Here is a 15,024-nt window from a genome sequence, read left to right on the forward strand (position 1 = left end):
CTCCTAATATAATAATAATTATCTTAATATCACAATATCTATTCTAATATACAAAACGTCTATGGTTGACTTCAGTTACAAATGTGCTGTGTCCTTGTTACCTGACTGCTAGGTCAATACCCTGCCATGTTCGCTACCAACGCCTCCGGCGTCTGGTAATAGGCGCCAGACGGCCGTCACATGGAACTCGCTGCACGCGTGGAGCCCAGGCCCCCACAACCGCACGAGTGGTCGACTGTGAAGAGCGGACAAATTGAATAGCTGGCCGGCGGCCATTAGAGTGGTAAACTGACGCGCGGATTTCGAATGTTTATACATCACTTTTGGTTATAAAATGCCTTCCCTAGAGTTAGAGTCACAAACATAATGCCTCATTTAAATACGTTACTACAATATAGTTTTTAATTTATGAACAAACAGCAACTAGTCACTGTTTATGAATTTATGTTACGTAGTACATGGAATCTGCCGTAGCTAAAAGTTATGCACTGGACCCCTAGCATTTTTCGTAGTTCATTTGCGATAGATGTACGCAAAATGCATCAAAATACTCGAAAATTTGCCCACAATGTTAATAGATGTTTTCTGACTCTACCTTGCTTTAGATTTTATGACGAAAAGTGCGTTATTTATGGCGTAGTGCTTTGGCAACTCACGACCAAATTATCAAGTTTCAACCTAACCTAGACCATGAAAACACTACCGATCAGCCAGCTACAACAAACAAGCCTTCAGGCAGGCATCCAGTATCGCATTAGTCACAATATTTACTTTCGAAGATGTACACTTCAGTTTATATGTGTGGTTTTTTCATATAATAAATAAAACTCAACAACTGTTCCATCGAGAGAAGTTGTGAAATCAGGTTACAATTACATACATTCAGTTGCATTTTATAACGATAAAAAACCTGCTAACTCAAATTTCGTGTTGCTTGCAACTCAACTTTTATAGTTAAAATAAAATGTGGTTCACAAAGAAAAATTTATCTTCCGCTGCATATGGTCTGGAAAACGAAAGATGGGTGGAACAGAATCATCTTTCAGCTTTCTGCGATTTACGTAATTTTTAAGGAAACAACTTTCTTCAAAATGATCGGAACATATAAAATGGTATTCTGTCGGTCGGAAATCTTGTCTCCTGACAGTGTGTAACCATTTTTGTAACAGCTGTGGTTTTGAGAAAGGAAACCTGCAAATATATGCACACACATTATGCTAATACCGTGTTACAAAAACATTTACTAAGCAAGTGCACTGACATACAAAACAACTTAAAATATCCACATACCTGTGAAGTGTAATATTCGTTCCTTTCTCGAATTTATTTGTACAATTAATCGCTGCACAACTCTTCTCCATTGTACTTCTTTTGATTGGAACGTACAGACAGTAGAATTACGAGTAACAAATACTGTATGTACGCCCCAACAAATATACAACGTTGAATCAGGGTCTTCATAAACAACAGTACTACACAACACATCAGACTACAACCACTATAATGGCGTCCAGCCGAAGGTTCAAATTATCCCGCGACTGCAGCGCCATCAGTGAGTCTAGTTATTTTTTGCAAGGTCTTTGGTGGAGCCGGAGATGAAGCCTACTGCCGGGCCATTGCAGCACATTTCGACTCGTGCTGTGCTGAAGTCTCTACCACGCTTACAATTTACTTTCGTGACCTGGCTGTTTACTGAATATCAGCTGAACTACGTCTTGTATTGATGTTCTACGGCTTTGCCGGATACTAGACTATCCGAATTATTCTCTTGGTGTGTTCTACAATTTAAGACGACTCGACCAGGGCTGGAATTGTGAAATATCGAGTGATTACTGTGTATCCGTATTATCTGCTTAACAAAGACTGAGAAGCACCATAGAGGATGTAATGTTGGAGACGACGATTCGAATTTAGCGTCTGTGTGAGAACAACAGAATGAATTCAGTGATGATGGATCCGGAAAGCGTGAAATTTTGGCAGTTATAGCTGCAGATTCAAAGGCAACAGGCACAACAAAAGGAACAACTAAAGCAACAACTACAACATCAAATGCAACTATAAAAACAAAATATGGAGCAACAGCAGCAGCAATGACTTACACTAAAGCAGCTCATCACGCCAGAACAGCATCCCCTCCACCATTCACGCCACTTCACCTGAAAGACAAAGACTGGGTCTCATACTACAGACGTCTGTAACTCCACTTCCAAGCGCGTGGCATAACCGACTTTGCTAAACAGAGTGCGTTTCTGTTAGCTAAAAACCCCCAAATACTGTGTCTTCTTCAAAAATGACGCCATCTTGATAAACTTGAATGTTTGGATTTGTCGGAAATTCATAGTCTGCTCTATAAGTTTTGCGAGCAGCGAATAGATGTTGTAGCAGCTAGGCTCACAGTTTTTCGCTGTCGTAAGAGCAGTCTTATGCTGCAAGGGCTCTCCTGTCAGTGCCGATTGTTGTGTGAAAAACGAAACTGTAAGCAATCCTAAACCTGAGCGGTTCTAGGCGCTTCAGTCTGGAACCGCGCGACCGCTACGGTTGCAGGTTCGAATCCTGCCTCGGGCATGGATGTGTGTGATGTCCTTAGATTAGTTAGGTTTAAGTAGTTTTAAGTTCTAGGGGACTGATGACCTCAGATGTTACGTCCCATAGTGCTCAGAGCCATTTGATTTGAATCCTAAACTGAATCGCTAGTGCGTGGTGTAATAATTATTTATGCACCCGACAAAGACGTTTGTGCACTGGCACTGAAATTAACATAACCTACTCTCGAAGTCATGTTAACAACACCAAAAGCTTTTGAAATACCAGATGCAGCTCTGCACTATTTTGAGGAATGCAGTTAATCTTATGTAAAACTGCAGAAAATATCGAATGTAGGATAGCAAAATTTTGATGAAAGTAACATCAGAAGAGGCACCAATGTTAGCACTGAATAGGGGATCATGGAGGAACTGTATAAGGGGGGCTATGTTCCAGACTGAACGCTGAAAGGCATAATCAGTCTTAAATGATGATGATGATGATGATGAGATTCATTCCATAAACGACGTTACCATTCACGCTGCAATAAGCGGAACACTTACTGTTCATCTTTGTCATACGACTCGGTATTCAAGCCCGACATCCATTCCGGGACGAAGGCCAAACAACAAATCAGCAGTGGCACATATTTACTCACAGTTTTCGCGTAGCCACTGTACCACCTAACCTCACTATAACAATAGCAGAAAGCGGTACACAGCGTGCCCAGACTGTTTTGCTAAACATACGCCCACACAGTGCCTATACAGGGAAACTCGCTGTGCGCAGCGTGGTAAACAAGGACATGTGGCGGAAGTTTGCAAAAGCGACTCCGCGTTGCACCGACGACGCAGTAGCAGCATGAACACATTACAACCACAGCTGAACCCTTTCACAGAGCACCCTAAAAACTTCTCTCTCCCACTAACGATCAACAACAATTAATAAAATTTCTTGCTGATACCAATTCACCAGTATCTGTTATAAATGAGGAACTCTGTACTCTGATTGGTCTTCCTGCTCTTTAGCGTGACATCAGAAAGGTTACAGTCCTACAGGAAGCACTGCATAGGTCCCAGTTTCGAGTCCCGGTACGACACACAGTTTTAATCTTCCAGGAAGTTTCAAATCAGCACACATTCCGCTGCAGAGTTAAAGTTAATTCTGAAAGTCCTGTATACTTTTGTATGATAAATGCATTGTAACAACGTTGTACAAAGAGGCCAACCGTCCGATTCTTTCCTAGTAGCGCCATCACGACAGGCACAAAACTTTTTTGATTGGTTGGTTGGTTTGGGGAAGGAGACCAGACAGCGTGGTCATCGGTCTCATCGGATTAGGGAAGTAATGGTAAGGAAGTCGGCCGTGCCCTTTCAGAGGAACCATCCCGGCATTTGCCGGGTGTGATTTATTGAAATCACGGAAAACCTAAATCAGGATGGCCGGACGCGGGATTGAACCGTCGTCCTCCCGAATGCGAGTCCAGTGTCTAACCACTGCGCAACACCGCTCGGTAAAAGTTTTTTTTTTTTTGAGATCAACGCTTTTTTACCTTATGGTTTTAAAGTAGTAGATGTCATAAACATCGTGTCAGCCGTTGTACCATTCTATAATCTCGAGTCACTATGCGCCGAAATTGCGGACCTGTTTTTACCAGGTAGACTATGTAGCTCACATTCAGTGAAAATTGTCTGTACTAACTAGCTACTTTAGAGCAACACCACTGCCAGTAACACTATGAGATGACCTCAAGTCCGAATTAGATAGTATGGTGCAACGAGCCATTCTCACACTCGTAATATCCAGTCAATGGGCCACACCACTGGTAGTGTTAATAAACCGAATGACTCCCTACATGATTATGGTGACTTTAAATCAACTTGAAACCCACAATCAGGGATGGACGTCTATCCTACTTCAAGGCCAGGAGAGCTCATGCCAAGACTATCAAGTGGACAATACTTCTCTAAAACTGATCAATTCGAAGCTTGCTTAGTGTCGCTGCTGTACAGACAGTCCCGTCAAAACACGGTTATTAACACTCCATTTGGATTCTATTGGAATTGCTAGCGTACCAATAATTTTTCGATGTTTTTTGGAGTACCTGATTCAAAACTTCCTAACACATACAATTATCTGAAAGATATATTATTAAGTGGAACTACAAGAGAGCTATATCGGGTGAACTTAGTCTGCTAGTCCAGACACTGCAACAAAATGGACTGAAATGCAACCTACAAATGTGCAAATTCCTTCAAGAGCGATTTGTGTACTTAGGGCACATACTGAGCCCTAAACGACTTCAGCTGGCTCAGCAGCATGTGGAAGCAATAGAATAGAAGTCCAGAGACTATGAACGAGCTACAGTATGAACGAGTCTGCTTGTCGTTTTGAACTTCCTTCCAACTACACTAAGTCCATGACGAATGAGCCACAATAAAACATCAAAGTAAAACCATAAACTATGTTATAATATGCAATGGTACGGTTGGCAAAGGTAATTTAACAGGGAAACTTTTATGTAAATCGAATTCCTGTCGTACGAATCCTGCACAACATAGCCGCGAAATGAAAGCAGTGATTGCATGGTCATGCCGGAAACAGTAAATGAGTTTACATGCAACTGTGTCTGCCCGCGTAGTTACGAAAAGCCAGCATGAATTTTATTGAAACGGTAGCAGACATTTAACGCTGTTCCGCCCTAACCGGCTAATGCAGCTACGTATTCCGACCATTATATGTTGTGAACGCGTAGACCTGTTGCGAGGTGACCCTGCGGTCCTAGCAGAACAGCCGAAGCTGCGCCCTCGCTCACTCCCCCCCCCCCCACCCGCCCCCCACCCCCAGCCCCAGGAAAATGCTGTTCCGGACATTTCCGTTAGTTTGTAAGGTAGGTGGAATAAAATGAAGCATTACTGAATAATATTACTTATGTTACTTATATAGGTAAAAATATTGCTCACAGCAAATTAAATGTACCGTTGTAGTAAACAAGTTGAAAATTGTATGAACTTTCTAAGAAAATTGTAAGTAAAATAAAATCTATATCTTATTGATTATGGAAACTACTGTAAATTGAGTATTTTAGTACGATGTATAACAAAGAACGGATTTCGTTTTCTGTTTATAAATTATTAATAGTTTATAGCTCATTAATTGGAATTAAAACAAAAACAGGTATAATAAAGTGTTGAGAACACATTCATTTCCAAAAATTGTGTTTTTATTTTAGTTTTACTTTTCGTTTTATTACTTTGAGCGATCCAAGCCGATTGATTACAGCATTGGAGTCACATTCAGCAGCTGTGTCGTATCTTATTGCCAAGTTAGCTGAGTTTGACAGTCTCTTTCACCTAGACTCGACATTAAGTAACTCTTCTTTTCTTTAATTTGCTGAAACTGCGTTGATAAGATACTGCAGTCACTAGAACTGTCATCAATATTGTCAACGCCATTTCGATGTTTCAGTAAGCAGCTCGTTACTCATACTTTGGAAAAAAAGCTTCAAGATATCCAAATGGGAATCTGTGTCGGTGCTCTTCATCAGATCTTTCTACAGGAATTTGAAAGACGTTATTTCACTAAGCAGTTCAGCCGTACCGATATTTCTGATATATTTGGCCGGCCGGTGTGGACGAGCGGTTCTGGGCGCTTCAGTCTGGAACCGCGCGACCGCTACGGTCGCAGGTTCGAATCCTGCCACGGGCATGGATGTGTGAGATGTCCTTAGGTTAGTTAGGTTTAAGTAGTTCCTAGTTCTAAGGGACCCCTGTTTTCTCCACAAGTGAACTTCGTTTGTCTACAACAGGGTCTTATACTAGAGATGTCTGCAGAAAGCCGTCTGCAGCAATCGAGATGAAGTTTCCTACCAGAGTGAAGTCCACTAGTAGAATTTCTTTGTCCAGCTCGCACCGATCCTATAATTACAGGCCTACGTCAGAGCCTCGTAGCCTCGTGTCTTTAACTACTAATCCGCGGTGTTCTCTCTAAGAAATTCTGGATGGCGTTCAGTGACCTTCATTTCATAGCTGTCTTTTTCAGAACACCCTAGTCGTAGCTTTCACATATGTGGGATGAAAAAGTTTTCTCTCATGGCACTAGCCTTCTGTGTACTCTCCAGCCAACGAACAATGCCTTTCCCAGAAAGCGTATTGCCCGAAGGGACACATGTAAAACGCCCATTATTGCAGTCCTTTTAACCTACTCGCTGAGCCCATGTTGTTGTTGTTCGCTTACCAGATTTCTCGGAAGCAGACTGCTGTATCTGCCAAAGGGAAGTTTTCACAAGGGTCGCTCGGGAGGGGCGGTGCAGGGATAACCAATCACCATCCCACGCGTTCTGTTAACGCTGTCTGTTCCCGGCCTTAGCATGTAAGCGAGAATACTATATTCATGCATAGGTTCCCAGTTATTAGACAGAAAAGAGATGAATAACGATGGCTTGACCTGTACAATCACTGCCGCAGTCCTCGTCACTTGAATCAGAAGTAATGAGTTGATTGACATTCACACGACTTTAATCGGTGTCAGATGTGATTTCCACATCAGAGAAACGAAAAGTGTCAGGATGGGAATGACTTAACACATTTCAAACTGTGTCACAATCTGGAAATTTCCAGAATGCTGGTTGGCCATTACTTACGCAGTTACAACCGGTATTATTCATCTGAGGCACTTCATCGTTTTCAAGCTTCATGAACTCCTTTCATAGTCCTAGTAGTCTTTCACAGCAACCACCAACAACAGACGTTAGAAAGACCAATTAATAAAATGTATGGCACGGAAGTGAATAAAGCCACCAATGGCGTCCACAATGTCTCGTTTGGAATGGTGTGATGAAATCTACACAGGCCAGAATCAGTGCGCAAACTTGGGTGTTTACAGCCCCTTGTTGCCAAACGAGCGGATTCACGCGTTAACGAGACGCTGAATCGTGTAGGATATCCTTATACCGCATCCTTTGCAAGCTGATACTTGCCCGAGAGGTCCTGAGAGTTTTAAACTGTGTGCCGGCCGCCGGCTCTGTGCGGCCGAGCGGTTCTAGGCGCTTCAGTCTGGAACCGCGCGATCGCTACGGTCGCAGGTTCGAATCCTGCCTCGGGCATGGGTGTGTGTGATGTCCTTAGGTTAGTTAGGTTTAAGTAGTTCTAAGTTCTAGGGGACTATGACCTCAGAGCCATTTGAACCATTTTTGTGTGCCGGCCGGGGTCGTTGTCGTACCTGGATAGATCAATTAGTGAAGAGCATTGCCTGTCAAAGTTAAGGGTCTAGGTTCGATTCCCGTTCTGGTATACAGCTATAATCAGTCAAGAAGCTTTGAAACGTTCCTAATGGTCCTATCTGAGGAGCTTCCGTAGCTGCAGTCAGAGCCAACGAACTCTTAGCGCCATTCGGTGAGCGCGACAAATCACACTAGGTGTTTCTCCGTAGACTTCCGTTTTTCAGCGGATCTGTGCACTGCAACACCTATGCTATCATGCTAAACAAAGGTCGCCAGTCTCGCTTTGACTCACAAGACAAAGTTAAAATAGTCATGTCTTCTATAACACTAATTAATACCCTGTAACAATTCATGTACTATTGAAAGACCTTAAGACCCACCGCTGGATTGAAAAACGAACACCACAAACAATCACCACACAGTCTTCAACTGGTTTATTCTACTCCTCAATAAAGCAAACTGGACAACAGTGTAGAGTTAAAAGGGAGAAGCAATGCCGGCCGCGGTGGTCTCGCGATTAAGGCGCTCAGTCCGGAACCGCGGGACTGCTACGGTCACAGGTTCGAATCATGCCTCGGGCATGGATGTGTGTGATGTCCTTAGGTTGGTTAGGCTTAAGTAGTTCTAAGTTCTAGGGGACTCATGACCACAGCAGTTAAGTCCCATAGTGCTCAGAGCCATTTGAACCATTTTTTTGGAGAAGCAATCGCACAAAAACACTGAAGGTTTTCACTGGAACAAAGGCAGCTCGTTGACTTCTACAGCGTCCAGTCGCAATAATGTGACCATCTGTCAAGAGCCTGAATAACCACCTTTTTCATCGCGGACCACTGCGAGAAATGCAAGAAGAGAGTCAGTGAGGTTCTGGAAGGTACCGACAGGGATGTGGAGCCATGCCGATTCCAGTGCTGTGGCCGGCTGCACCAGGTTTCTCGGCTGAGGATATGTGGCGGTACGAACAGCCCGATCGAAGTGGTCCCACACATTGTAGATTTGGTTTAAATCCGGGGAGTTTGGCGGCCAGCGGTGTACGATTAACGCATCCTGGTGCTCTGCAAACCACGCACATAAAAAACAATGAAAATAGTTCAAATGGCTCTGAGCACTATGGGACTAAACTTCTGAGGTCATCGGTCGCCTACAACTTAGAACTACTTAAACCTAACTAACCTAAGGACATAACACACATCCCTGCCCGAGGCAGGATTGTAACCTGCGACCGCAGCGGTCACGCGGTTCGAGAATGTAGCGCCTAGAACCGCTCGGCCACTCCGGCCGGCAGGCACGTACACTGCGAGCTGTGTGACGCAGCGTATTGTGCTGTTGATAGATGCCATTGTGCTGAGGAAAAGAAAACTACGTTAGGAGGATACATGGTCCCCAATGATAGATGCCTACTTTTGTTGATTCACTCTGCCTTCCACAAGGATGAAATCAGCCAGGGAATTCCGCGGAAACATTCCCCAGGCTTTAACACTCCCTCCTTGTTTGCTTTCCGCTCGAACCAGGCGGGTGCGGCAGAGGCTCATACGTAGCAACGTTCGCTAAACACTCGTTGAGGAGACATTGTTGGTAGCTCCTTGGTTCATCTGGGCGGCCAGTAGCTCAACAGTTGCATGTCTATTACCCCGTACATACATCCACAGCTGAAACTTCCCGGCAGCTTAAAACTGTGTGCCGGACCGAGACTCGAACTCGGGACCTTTGCCTTTCGCGGGCAAGTGCTCTACCAACTGAGCTACCCAAGCACGACTCACGCCCCGTCCTCACAGCTTTATTTCCACCAGTACCTCGTCTCCTACCTTCCAAACTCTACAGAAGCTCTCCTGCGAACTCTTAGCGCCATTCGGTGAGCGCGACAAATCACACGATGTACGCAGGAGAGCTTCTGTAAAGTTTGGAAGGTAAGAGACGAGGTACTGGCAGAAGTACAGCTGTGAGGACGGGGCGTGAGTCGTGCTTGGGTAGCTCAGTTGGTAGAGCACTTGCCCGCGAAAGACAAAGATCCCGAGTTCGAGTCTCGGTCCGGCACACAGTTTTAATCTCCCAGGAAGTTTCATATCAGCGCACACTCCGCTGCAGAGTGAAAATCTCATTCTGGAAACATCCCCCAGGCTGTGGCTAAGCCATGTCTCCGCAGTATCCTTTCTTTCAAGAGTGCTGGTTCTGCAAGGTTTGCAGGAGAGCTTCTGTAAAGTTTGGAAGGTAGGAGACGAGGTACTGGCAGAAGTAAAGTTGTGAGGACGGGGCGTGAGTCGTGCTTGGGTAACTCAGTTGGTAGAGCACTTGCCCGCGAAAGGCAAAGGTCCCGAGTTCGAGTCTCGGTCGGGCACACAGTTTTAATCTGCCAGGAAGTTTCATATCAGCGCACACTCCGCTGCAGAGTGAAAATCTTATTCTGGAAACATCCACAGCTGTCGTTCATCCCTCTCATCCATGGTCCGTGGCGCACCACAGTGATCTTTGCGCTGGTTTTGGATAGCGCCATGCGTGATGTACTTTAACCACGGCGGTACACGAACAGTTTACAAACCAGGGCGTTTCGGAAATGCTTCGACCGTTGGCCCGAAAGCCAATGATCACACAGTTTTGGATGTCAGGTAAATTTCTCCGCTTCCGCATTACGACAACGATTGCACTGTTTTCCGCGTCCCCTCTGCCCTCTGTGCGTGGTTATTGAGAGTTGACTCGAGCATGGGCGGTGGTCACATCCATGTAACTGAACCGTGTACATCATCCCACGAATTCTGCCACCTATCTGATGTCTTCACACTCTAATATGAGACCTCCGTCCAACTTTCAAATAATCACTCATTAAATCACTCCCTTTTTCACAAAAAAAACGGATTTATTTATTTGGCGTGCGGCTATTGTCATATCACGCAAGGAAACTTTTTCTTTGACAATACAAGTACACTACTGGCCGTTACAATTGCTACACCACGAAGATGACGTGCTACAGACGCGAAATTTAACCGACAGGAAGATGCTGTGATATGCGAATAATTAGCTTTTCAGAGCATTCACACAAGGTCGGCGCCGGTGGCGACACCTACAACGTGCTGACATGAGGAAAGTTTCCAACCGATTTCTCATACACAAACAGCAGTTGACCGGCGTTGCATGGTTAAACGTTTTTGTGATGCCTCGTATGCGTACCATCACGTTTCCGACTTTGATAAAGGTGGGATTGTAGCCTATCGCGATTGCGGTTTATCGTATCGCGACATTGCTGCTCTCGTTGGTCGAGATCCAATGACTGTTAGCAGAATATGGAATTGGTGGGTTTACGGAACGCCGTGCTGGATCCCAACGGCCTCGTATCTCTAGCAGCCGAGATGACAGGTATCTTATCCGAATGGCTGTAACGGATCGTGCAGCCACGTCTCGATCCCTGAGTCAACAGATAGAGACGTTTGCAAGACAACAACCATCTGCATGAACAGTTCGACGACGTTTGCAGCAGCATGGACTATCATCTCGGAGACCATGGCTGCGGTACTCAACGACGAACCTGGGTGCACGAATGGCAAAACGTCATTTTTTCGGATGAATCCAAGTTCTGTTTACAGCATCATGATGGTCGCATTCGAGTTTGCCGAGCAACTGGCTCGTCACAATATGCCAGTCACTACTCTTGATAAACTGTGGTATCGTGTTGAAGCTGCATGGGCAGCTGCACCTGTACACGCCATCCAAGCTCTGTTTGACTCAATGCCTTCCACTATTTGTCCTCGTTCTGTTGAGCGGAGACTAGATCTTGTGGTGCTCTTCAAAACTTGGTGGCCTTGAAGAGGCGCAGGGCATCTTAAACTATTATGAGGTAGCATTGTTCTGCCATATTTATGTTCACCGGTCTGCTTTTCTAACTGCGTGCCAACCAAAAATTTTGCACTTTGTATTGGTGGATGGTGGGTGCGAAGTTCGCTTGTATTCAGTGCAGGATTGTACTCGTGTACAGGGAGATAACGAACGCCAGCTGTTTTTGTAATCTCACCGCAAAAATTGGATACCTATATGATTGAGAATAGACAGAAAGTTGGAGCGTTTCAAATTGTCCCTGTGATGATGCTCATAGTCTGGCTGAGCTGTGTATCGACGATTTGGTGTATGGCCTGTTGATCCAGATTTCAGAGCAATATTCTGCCACAGGGTACTCTAGTCCAAGAGCAGAATTTCTTAGTGTTGGAGATGATGAACACATTGTCGTGCCATAAACATTCTGTAAGAAGTCATTTGTTGTCTTCTTCTTAGCGGCAGTTATTAGCAAGTGTTCTATGAGCTTAGCGTTCTGTCAAGAGTAAGAACTGTACTGATTACTGAGAATCATTCACTCCCGACATGATACACGCATCACTTGAAACCTCAGCCGGCCCCACAGGCCCACATCTCCCAAGACTTCCGTCCTCACCTCACGAGCGTTGTCGGGAGACTCGATTTCGCGAGCTACTAAACCGCTTCACTAAACTATTTTAACGTGCAGACTTTTCGCGCAGTCAGCCTCCAGTGCAGAATTCAGGCCCCGTAACTGACCATTTCCGTCTAACAGTTACAGTAACTGCTGTAATCTGCTGCTTCCTAACAACCTTACAAATTTTTCCAAAAGGTGTTAGGAAATGCCGGCTATCCCGTGAAATTCATTCGCCTTTGAAAAGAGCATGGTTGTTTCTGACCAGCACCCACTTAGCCAATACAGGGAGGAGCGGACTATTATCTCGAGGCTGGAGAATAGCCCCTGTCCTCGGAAACCGGAAAGCCAGCGCTGGCGTTCACAGCAGTAGCCAATGGGCGCGGCCCGGAAATGATATGATACAGGTTCACAACATCCGCACACTCGGCCGCATAACGTGCGTTAATAGCCTCGTATACGGAAGTGCATACCGTGAGGGTAAAATGATCGTCACTGATTATTCGATTAAAGCTTCATGATCAGATGTAATCCTTTAAGGGTATACGACATCCCCTATACCTACGAAGTTAAATTGAGCCAAGGTTAGAAACATTTTTTCATGAGTTATTCGGACTATACTCTTGATTTTTTCACAGAACGTGGGTATATGTTCTGCTTTTGTACTGAATTAATCATTCTGAAAAAAGAAAGTTTAGTTTTTGAGATTTTTTATTTTGCTAAATGTTTGGAAAGTTATACATTTTAACAAGTGTTTTAAAACACAAATCCCTTAATACAAAATAACTTCACAAATCTTTTAATTCATACGTCTTAGAAGGGCTTAAGCAACAACTGAAATTTTCATCCATCTACTGTAAATAGATTCTGAGGAAATGTATACAAAAACCAAAATTATGGGAAATTGGCTTCAAAGTTTTTATTACAATGCATGTCTGCTCCATAGCTAGTATCATCAGAATTGTCCAACAGCTTCCTCTAGATGAATCTTCTATGCTGTCTACTCGTTTTTTAATATATTTTTACTGCATTATCTGAAGACCTGAGCCATTTCTTGCCTAAACAAAGCATCGCTACTGCAGTTATAAATCCTATACACAGCCCCATGTTCTGCAAAACTTCGCACTTTGTTATTTTGCCCTGATTAAATGACGAAACAGCATCATAAACGCCAAAGTGAAGAATGCTTATACCCAAAAAATAGGTTTACGTAGTCTGTTCCATATCACTTGGTACACACACTCATACAGGTCTCGAGTCCAGCCGTGTAGCATTCCTTTAGTACAATTCTCTCTCCGAGGTCCCAAAATATTGGTTTAATTTCTCCTTTATGGCAGGTGGGAAATGAGAGTGATTGTTTTGTTGTTTAGTTACCTTGCCTCTATTATACTTGAACCAACTACATTCTCCTTTTGGAAATAGCTATGTTGAGGACTCTCATTGCTTGAAGCAGTGCCAAAAACAGAGCCTAAACTGCTCTTCTCATTGATTCTGCATCCGCTGTATTCTGTCTAATTGCTAGACGATAGCACTTGTGAATATGATCTATAGCAGCATCTGTCAGTCTGTTTTCTCCATCTAAAGCATCTTCCGTCCCTCAATTTATTGTCTGGAGCCTTCGAAGTCTTCGGTCCATCTGTTTCTGAACGTGGCCAGCACACTCTAGTTTGCAAATGTTCGCATTGTTCCCCTAGGACCTAAATTCCTCAATTTCTTTGAGTGCCTTTGCGTCACCATCGCCTAAATAATTTTTTTTTTATCTAACGCTGTACCATTTTACTGAGCACTGGTAAATATTTCTTACTCCAGCAACTTCCATAACGCCACTTGAGTCGTAATAAGTTGCTATGTACTGTTCTTCATGTTTATTTTTCATTTTATGCTTGCATCTGCAATGCTTGGAAAGTACTGCTACATCAACTACCTTGCCGGTTCCCATATGTTGCTGTAACATTATTCAGAGATGTGGAGCTTCTCTTCTGCCAGTTCCCGTCAAAAGCTATTGTCAAGTCAATGTTATTATTATTTTCAACAACAGCTTCCTCAACAGCATCTTTCATATTTTCCTGTGCTACATCTTCAGCAGCAGATCCTATTGCAATCATGTGTTTGTCAAATTTTGAGAATACAGCAGGGAGGTTCATCACTTCACGTAACATGGCACCTGTAGCCCTGCCCTTACCCATAGACCATGTTCCATAAACCAGTATAATGTTTATACCATATAGTTTACCTGTATGCCAGTATCACGTGAGGAACTGAAAAAATAATAGGTATGATACTGCAAGAAGAATTTGATAGAACACTAAAGGACGTGGATCGCAGTAGGGTCCCAGGGGTAGACGACAATTCGTCAGAACTACTGATAGAATTGGTAGAGCCAGTCGTGACAAAACTCTTCCATCTGATGTGCAAGATGTACGAGATAGGCGAAATATCCTCAGACTTCAAAAAGAATGTAATAATTAGTATTATAAAGAAAGCAGTTGCTGACAGCTGTGGAAATCGCAGAACCATCAGTTTAAGAAGTCATGGTTGCATAATACTTACACGAGTTCCTTACAGAAGAATGGAAAAACTGGTAGAGGTCGACCACGGGGAAGATCAGTTTGGATTCCGGAGAAATGTAGGAACACACGAGGCAATACTAACCGTACGACATATCTTATAAGATGCGTTACGGAAAGGCAAATCTTCATTCATACATTTGTAAACCTGGAGAATACTCTTGAAAATATTGAATGGACTACTCTCTTTGAAATTCTGTAGGTAACAGGGGTAAAACACTGAGACCATAATGCTATTTACAACTTGTACAGAGACCAGAATGCAGTTATCGTATTCGAGAGGCATGAAAGGGAAGCAGTAGTGA

The 15,024-nt window shown here is 43.8% G+C and overlaps 1 protein-coding gene across 2 annotated transcripts in view; it reads left to right on the forward strand.

The window, feature by feature from the left end:
* Positions 1 to 15,024, forward strand: part of LOC126183280 (potassium voltage-gated channel protein Shal) — a 1,105,332-nt gene that overhangs the window by 218,994 nt on the left and 871,314 nt on the right. The window lies entirely within an intron of this gene.

This window comes from Schistocerca cancellata, chromosome 4, assembly GCF_023864275.1.
Source record: "Schistocerca cancellata isolate TAMUIC-IGC-003103 chromosome 4, iqSchCanc2.1, whole genome shotgun sequence".
NCBI lineage: Eukaryota > Metazoa > Arthropoda > Insecta > Orthoptera > Acrididae > Schistocerca > Schistocerca cancellata.